We start from the raw sequence: 8,645 nt of genomic DNA, 5'->3' as shown, positions 1-8,645 counted from the left end.
GACAGTTCAGGGAATTTAACACCTTCACACAGATATATGCAACAAGGTCTCTCTGCACAGCCCTGGCTGTCCTGGAACACTGTGTAGACAAGACTGGCCTCAAACTTTGCCTCCTGAGTGCTGGGATTTCATGCCTGGCTATTTCATCTGTCGTCTTTATTTATCTACCTGCCTCTGTTATCTATGTTCTTTTATCTTTATCTATCATTGATCTCATTATTCTCTAGTATCTGTAATGGTCTGTCCTGTCCCTTTAAGAGACAAGCACCTCCTCCCCCACCTCCCCACCCTGTCCACCACCGAGGCAGGCAGATCTTCCTTCTGCTTCCAAAGAACCCGAGCTCTTTTCCTTTCTCTCTCTCTCTCTGCCTCTCTCTCCTCTTTCTCCTTCTCCCATTCCCTTCCATAACCCACTAAATAAATATCCAACTTCACTCTGCATAGCGTGACTATCTATCTGTCTCTCACCCACCATGGCTGCAGCTCCTCGTGGAACTGACTGCTCCACCAAGGTCTCTCACCCGCCACAGCTCCCTGCCTGGGACTTGTTGCCCCTCGTGGCCTGCAGGTCACTTGGGGCTCCTCCCTGCCGTGGTCTCATACTCGCTGCCCACTGCTGCCACTCGGGGTCATGCAGCATTTTATTTTTACCATGACAGTATCTGTATCTATTATTATAACTGCCATTCATATATTCTCTATTATTTTTATCTATCCCCTATCTCATCACTTTCTATTATCTCTATTATCTACCTTCCTATCCATCAATCTATCTAGTCTTCCATCTTCTATCTTACCTACCTCTATCATCTGTATCTATCAATCATCTATCTACCAACTTATTTTGTTGTACTGGGGATGAAAATGGGGCTTCCTGGGTGGTTTTATTTATTTATTTGTTTTTGTGTATGAACTTGACACAAACTAGAATTATCTGAGAAAAGGGAACCACAGTTGAGAAAATGACCAGTTAATGATTGATGGGCACTCCTGGCAGGTGGCCCTGGGAAGTATGAGCAGGCTGAGCAAGCGGTAAGGAGCAAGCCAGTAAGCAGCTCTTCTGCATGGCCTCTGCTTCAGTTCCTGCCTTGAGTTTCTTTCCTCACTTCCTTTCATGATGAACAGTGAGGTGGAAGCATCTGAAGAAATGAACCCTTTCCTCTCCAGATTGCTTTTGGTCATGGTGTTTTATCCCAACCACAGGAACCCTAATGAACACACAGGGCTTGTCGAGTGCCAGCCACACAGTCTACTACTCCCACTGAACTCCGCTCTGAATTCTTAGTTCTTCTCTCACAATTTTCTAAATTTTATGTACATTGCCTGTAGGTCTATGTGAGGGGGTCTGATCCCCTGGAACAGGGGTTATAGACTGATGGAGGAAGGACATTGGTTAATTATAATAAAGAAACTGCCTTGGCCCATTTTATTGGTTAGAACATAGGTGGGTGGAGTAAACAGAGAGAATGCTGGGAGAAAGAAGCTTAGTCAGGAGTCGCCATGATTCTCCCACGCCAGACAGATGCAGGTTAAGATCCTCCCTGGTAAGCCACCTCATGGGCTACACAGAATATTAGAAATGGGTTAGATTAATATGTAAGAGCTAGCCAATAAGAAACTGGAACTAGCCGGGCCAGGCAGTGTTTAAAAGAATACAGTTTCCGTGTAATTATTTCGGGGCATAACCTAGCCATGTGGGCGGCTGGGTGCCGGGGACGCAGCCCTGCCACTCCTTCAACAATAGACAGTTGTGAGCTGTAGTGTAGGTGCTGGGAATTGAACCTGTGTCCTCAGGAGAAACAGCCAGTGCTCTTAACCGTTGAGCCATGTCTCCAGCCACCCTTCTTCATTTTTTTAAAAGCTACACCCCAGCCCAGTAGGTTTATAATTTTGATTGTGGTAATAATTTTGGACAGATACACATACATACATTTATAATAATTTTCATATATATTCAAATATATCTCTAGATATCCAAATTACATATATTACATATATAATTAATGTATGCATGTGATGGCAAATAAGAATCCAGTTAAAAATTAATATGTATTCAGGAGACATTTTTTTTACAGAGTTCTGATAGGTTCCTGAAATTCATTTCAAGTGGGCACCCAACATAAGCTCCTAACTCTTGCGTTCTTCCTTAATGGCATGCTGGGTCCGGCAGCTCATTAGAGTCAGCGCTGCCTGGACCCTCACTTATCTGGAGCCCACTGTGGCTCCTACCTCCTCGTCCTGGTCGCGTGCTTTGAAGCGCAAACATTTTAAATTTGATAATGAAACCCATTATTTTGTACAAATGACATAAGGTAATAAATTTTTAAAAAGTTGGATGCAATCCAACTTTCTATTACTAATTAGTGCTTTATCCATTTGTTCTTCCTCCACCCTTGCCCCATGCAAACATTTCCTCACAAGCAGCCAATGGAGTAGTATGCGTGTGTGTGTGTGTGTGTGTGTGTGTGTGTGTGGTGCGTACATGTGTGCCCAGGGATGTGTGTGTGTCTAAAGACCAGAGTAGATGTCACTTTCCATTGCTCTCTGCCATTTTTGTCATTCTTGGTTTTTTGTTTGTTTCTTTGTTTTTGTTTTTGTTTTGTTTTTGCTTTTGAGACAGGGTTTCTCTGTGTAGCTTGGAGCCAGCCTTAGAACTCATGCTCTGTAGACCAGGCTGGCCTCAAACTCACAGAGATCTGCCTGCCACGCCCAGCTTCATGCATGGGCATTAGGGACCCCTATGCTTGTGCAGTGAGCATTTTACCTTCTGAGCCATTTTCCTCCAGCCTAGTCTTTGCTTTTAAAGTGAATGGCCAATTGTGTTAGCTGGTTCCAGGAAAAACACACTCTAGAAGATCTAGGGCCTTGTGTAACCAGTGCCTGCTGGTGTCTTCAGCACCAACTTTCTCTTCCTTTGGGGGCAGGACTCTAAACCAGCTAAGGCTGTCTACAATCCACAGAACTCCTGCCTCAGGGCCTTTGCTCCTGCTGTCCCTCTGTAGGAGTCTTCCCCCCCCCCCCCCCCCCACTGAGGTTCATCTGTCTGTTTCTTCTCTTCACCCAGACTCAGGCTGAAAATGTCCTTTCCCTGCCCTGGCTGTTACTGTGACGCCCACCTCCCTTTGTTTCTCTCAATAGGACTTAAATGAGGGCTAAAGAGCAGTTCAGTGGTGGAGGGCTGCCCAGCAGGCACGAAACCTTGGGTTGCATTGCCAGCCATGAATACACTGCACATGGAGGCGTGGACTGCATTTCTCACACTAGAGGGGTATAGACAGGAAGATCAGAAGTTCAAGGTTGTCCCTAGCTACCTCTGATTTATAGGCCAAACACTTGAGGCCCTGACAAACAAACAAACACAAAACTTAAAAATCACACCTACGAACATGTCTTAGTTAGGGTTTCTATTGCTGTGAAGAGACACCATGACCACAGCAACTCTTCTAAGCAAAAACATTTATTGGGGTGGCTCGTGGTTTCAGAGGTTTAGTCCATTATCATCATGGCAGGACATAGCAGCCTGCAGGCAGACATGGTGCTGCAGAAGGAGCTGAGGGTTCTACATCCTGATCTGCAGGCAACAGAAAGTGAACTGTGGACCACACTGGACATAGATAGAGCACTGGAGACCTCAAAGCCTACCCCTACAGCGACACTCCACACCTATTCCAACAAAGCCACACCTCCTAATTGTGCCACTCCCTACGACCTTGTGGGGGTCAATTGGGGTTCAAACTACCACGAACAACTTTCCTTGTCTGCAGTTCAGTCTCCTATCATTCTGTCTTCTAAAAGCGAAGTGACGCCAGGCAATTAGTTTCTATTATTAACATTTAGAGAGTATACTGAGAGACCCTGTATCCAAAAACAAAATTTGTGGAGATTCTACTGTGCGTCTGCCTTGTTTTAAAGCTGGAGTGACAGTGATAAAACACAGCCCCCTTCTCAGACACCTAGTGACAGGGGCAAGATGAGGAAGCAGGTTCTCTACGGATAAAAGTGAACTGTTTAATTTTTTAAAATATTTATTTATTTATTTATTTTTCGAGACAGGGTTTCCCTGGAACTAGCTCTTGTAGACCAGGCTGGCCTCGAACTCACGGAGATCCACCTGCCTCTGCCTCCCTAGTGCGCCACCACCGCCCGGCGTGAACTGTTTTATAAGGGAAGTTTCTAGAACAGAGTGAGATTGAGATGTAACATAGGATCAGTGAAATGAGTGCTCTCCTCTTGTCTGACTCAATGTTTGGCCAAAGCAATCACTTCCCATGTCAGTGAGATGGGAGATTTGGAGGGAGAAGAGGAAGGAGACCTCTGTGTACCTAGCTCTTAGTGGTGTGCTCCGGGCTGTTTCTTCTCAACAACCTCAGAGATTCTCTGTCTAAGATTCTCCATCTAATGCTCTGTGAAAGCACTGTGGGCAAGACCACCGGTTCTGCCCAGAGAGACGTCTAGAAAGAATTGAAAAGAACCCTGACCCTTAGGTTTCTGCTAAGGATGAACAAGACACCTCCCAAGTGGCCAAGAGGAAGAAAGTCCTCTGGGCCAAGGGTTTGGTGTACTGGTGTGAAGGTGTCTGAGGATGAGGAAGTTTGCAACGGGTACTAAGATCACCAACAGCTAGCATGCCCTGCAGGAGGCAGATGAGGAGCATCTCATCAGCTGGAAGACACAAAGGGCACTGAACACAGGCACGGGGTGGGGGTGGGGGACAGCTCGAAGAGGCAAGGGTGTGGCTGACACTCCCTCTTGAGAAGGGCCGGTATACTGCAGATACTTCAGGGTGGGGCCACTGGGTGTGTGTTGCAACTTCTCAACTCTCTACCTAGGGCAGCGGGTGAATGGGTGCTGCGGCTGGGAGCCTAAGTTCCACGGCCATTTCACAGCCGAGTTCCACAGAAATTTCACCAGCCTTGACCTATCATAGGGCTGATGTTTTTACTATGAGACAAGGTTAAGAGCAATCTAAGCTAAGGGTACTACAAACACAGTCAGGGTTTAGGGGTGCTTAGGGGCCACAGGTTGCTAACCTGTGTCAGAGTGGAGCTGGCAGAGAAAATGAGGAAAAGGCTAGAAAAGATTTCAATGGAGAAACTTCAGTTTTGTTTCAGAAACAATAGGAAAACACTAGGGGAATTTCTGCCCCATCGGAAGGGGTGGGGCGGGGGGGGATCTATGAATGGGCTCATATCCTGGAGGAAGAATGGTTGGTATTTGTTTTGTTTTTGAGACAGAATCTCACTAAGAAACTCATTCTGGCTTCCAACTGGCTCTGTAGCCCAGGCTAGCTTCAAACTCCTAAGCTTCTACTTAGGCCTCCCCATTGTTGGGAGTACAGGCATGCACCACCACACCCTGCTACGGAGACAGTGATTTGATATAGGAATAAATTACGGCAGGCACCCTTTAAAAGCTTTAGTAAAAGCTATTTGCATATGGAGTGCTAATTAGACCTTTTTTTTTTTTTTTGGTTTGTTTTGCTTTTTCGTGAAAACAAACCCCACCCTCTGCCGGCACTAGTTTGTATTATTCTAAGTGCTTGAAAACAACAAATGGCACTTTCTTAATTACTGTAAGACAAATAATATTTATTAGCACAAGTTGCCTTTGCTTGCATAATACAGTGTATCAGGGTTTTAATCCTACATGTATTTAGTTCCAGGAGCCGTGACTCAGAGCTGGGAGGGCCACTGCCTGCTGTTGGCAGGGAAGATAGAATTATATTCAAAATGGGCTGGTAGATACTGAAAGCCTAGCCTCTGAAAATAGATGAGAGTGTATGTACATAAATACACGTACTTTATGTTTGCTGACTTAAGGGACGGACAGCACACAGCCTGCAGAGCGTCCCAAGCCGCCTCCTATTCTATAAGGAATCCAGTATTGCTAATTGATTCTCATAGACATTTTCATTGATTTTTTTTTTTTGCCAAGTGCTTGCATCCATATCCAGTCTGCAGTTTAACCATGACTGGACAAAATAAGACGTGGAGGAAATGCTGGTTATCCATCTTGGTCAGCGAAGACGTTGCTGTTGTCATTGACAAATGGGCCTAGCCCAGACATCAAGGCCAGTTGGCATTTGTTTATGTTAATGAGCAAACAAGGCTGAAGAGAAGTGGTAAAGATGTATGTTGTACCCGCATCCGCCCATGACACTTGTGGCCTCCCTGCTTCATCATAGAATGGATTGCGAATGTCGGCAGTGTTTTCTCACAGGCGTCTTCACCACTCACAACGCAGGGCCCAAGTGCCTTCCCGACACTCTGCTATTTGTTTGACTTAGACAATCAATGAAGCCGTAACCCCAGTCACGATTAGCAGTTGCCCATTTCTCCGGTGCCAATACTCCTACCGAGCAATTTCAGGCTGCCAGAATCTGGAATTAGGGAGAGCCGGGTCATACCACCAGCATGTAGGATTTCTATCAGACATGAAAGAAAGAAGCCAAACCCATGGCATTCCTGAATGTTTGGCATAAACTCAGCTGTACAGTGGTGTATGATTTGTATTTCAGTAAATAAAGCTTGCCTGAAGATCAGAGGGCAAAGCAGCCACAGTAGTCAGCCATACTGGCCAGGGAGTGATGGTGCACACTTTTAATCTCGGGACTTGGGAGATAGAGGCAGATGGATCTCTGTGAGTTCAACGCTACCCTGAGCTACACAAGACTGATCCAGAAACAGATCCAGGTGGTAGTGGCTCACACCTTTAATCTCAGTGTTTGGAAGTCGTGCACCTTTAACCCCAGCACTAGGGAGGTGGAGACAGGAGCGTTATAACTGGGCAGAGAGAGGAATATAAATGGGACAGGAACTCACTGGAGTGTGGAGTCTGAGCATTTGTGGAGACAGGATCCGAAGATTTAGTAGAGGTAAAAGATCTCTCTAGTGGTTGGCCACTTTGCTTTTCTGATCTTCAGGCCGAACCCCAACATCTGCCTCTGGGTTTTTATTATTCATGCTACACCCCGGCTATCCTATAGTCTCCATCTTAAAGCTCCTTTATCTAGACTCTTCTTGCATTTCAGCACTGAGAGCTGAGAGACCTCATTAAGATGACAAAATGAATGGTCCTCGTGTGCCGTTCTGTAAAATTAGCTCAGAATAAATCTGCTTGTCATCCAGTCTCTAAAATCAGTTCTAAAGGTGGGTCCAGAATGCATCATTTTCAAATGTCTAGGCCTAAATTGGGCACAGTGGCATATGAATATGAGGCCAGCCATGTCTACAAGAAAATTCCAGGTTAGCCAGGAACAAACACAAATCCTAAGGCCCAAGGATGAGACTCTCAGCAGTAAAGTATGTTAAGGTGTTTTCTCTGTGTTGAAACAAACACAAAACACGGATAACGGAATCATGAATGCTGGAGCAGGGAAGTGCTTTAGATAGGAGCTCACCTAGAGCATAGCTCCGCGGAAGAACACCTTTTAATGGTATAGGCAGAGAGATGGTGTAGCACGATTAATAAAAACCTAGAGACAGATTTTGGGGTTCAACCTGAAAGTCAGAAAAACTAAACGGCCAGCCACTGGCTCTTATCTCTACCTCAGTCCAAAATGGTGATCTTGCCTCTAGGAATCTCAGGATGAGACTGTGTCTGAGAGCTGTCTCCTCCCATTTTATATTCCTCTTTAGTGCTGGGATTAAAGGCATGCACCACTACTACCTGGTTTCTATGGCAAACTAATGTGGCTGTTGGGATTAAAGGTGTGTGTCACCACTGCCCGGTCTGTAAGGCTGATCAGTGGGGCTGTTTTATTCTTTGATCTTCCGGCAAGCTTTATTTATTAAAATACAAATGAAATATCACTACAAATTGGTTCCGTAGTTAAGAGCAGGCTCAATTCGCAGCATAGATGCATACGGCCATCTGTAATTTCAGGTTCAGGACATCTGATGCTCTCTCTGCTCTCTGAGTGCATGGAATGCATGTGGTATACAGATGTACACAATAGTAGAACACCCAGACATATAAATATAAAAAATATGTGTTGTGTATTTTAAAGCTGAGGTGGCTAAAAACCCTTGTGGCTCTTCCAGAGGAATGGGGTTCAGTACCAACACCCACATGGTAGCTTACAACAATCAATTTCCAGGAAATCTGAAACCCTCTCTGGTCTTCGAGTGCACCAGGCACACACATGGTGCACATACATACGAACATGCAGACAAAACATTCATGCACATAAACACATCTTTTTTTTAATAAAGCTTGTACAAGCATCCCTTATTATTTTATAAATGAACTAACTGAAGCTCAAGGAAGCTAATTTATTCAGCAAAATGTTGACACCAAGATCTAGATTTTCATTCATTTTATAATTAATTGTTCACTGCCAAACCCTGGCCACTACATGACCTCTGACCTCACTGCACGGAAAGTGTGGCAGGTGACAGATATGAGCAGCTGTCTTTTATCTTGGGGACAGCAGGGTCCCTTTCACAACATTTTTTGTCGGGGGGGGGGGGAGAAGTACTTTAAAATGTGGAGCAGAAACTCCCAGCAACGCTTCCTTGTTCTTATCACCAGGTGCTTTAGGGTGCTTCAGTTTTATTACGTCACTTACCACACAGTTCTGCCAGGGTTCAGATCTGTTCATTCCAAGAGCAATCATTTACAAGTTAACAGCAAGTGAGCTGGAA

The sequence above is a fragment of the Alexandromys fortis genome, unplaced genomic scaffold, assembly GCF_014885135.2.
Source record: "Alexandromys fortis isolate MF-2015 unplaced genomic scaffold, M_Fortis_MF-2015_v1.1 scaffold_30, whole genome shotgun sequence".
In the NCBI taxonomy this organism is placed as follows: domain Eukaryota; kingdom Metazoa; phylum Chordata; class Mammalia; order Rodentia; family Cricetidae; genus Alexandromys; species Alexandromys fortis.
Note: the sequence above shows the minus strand (reverse complement) of the source record.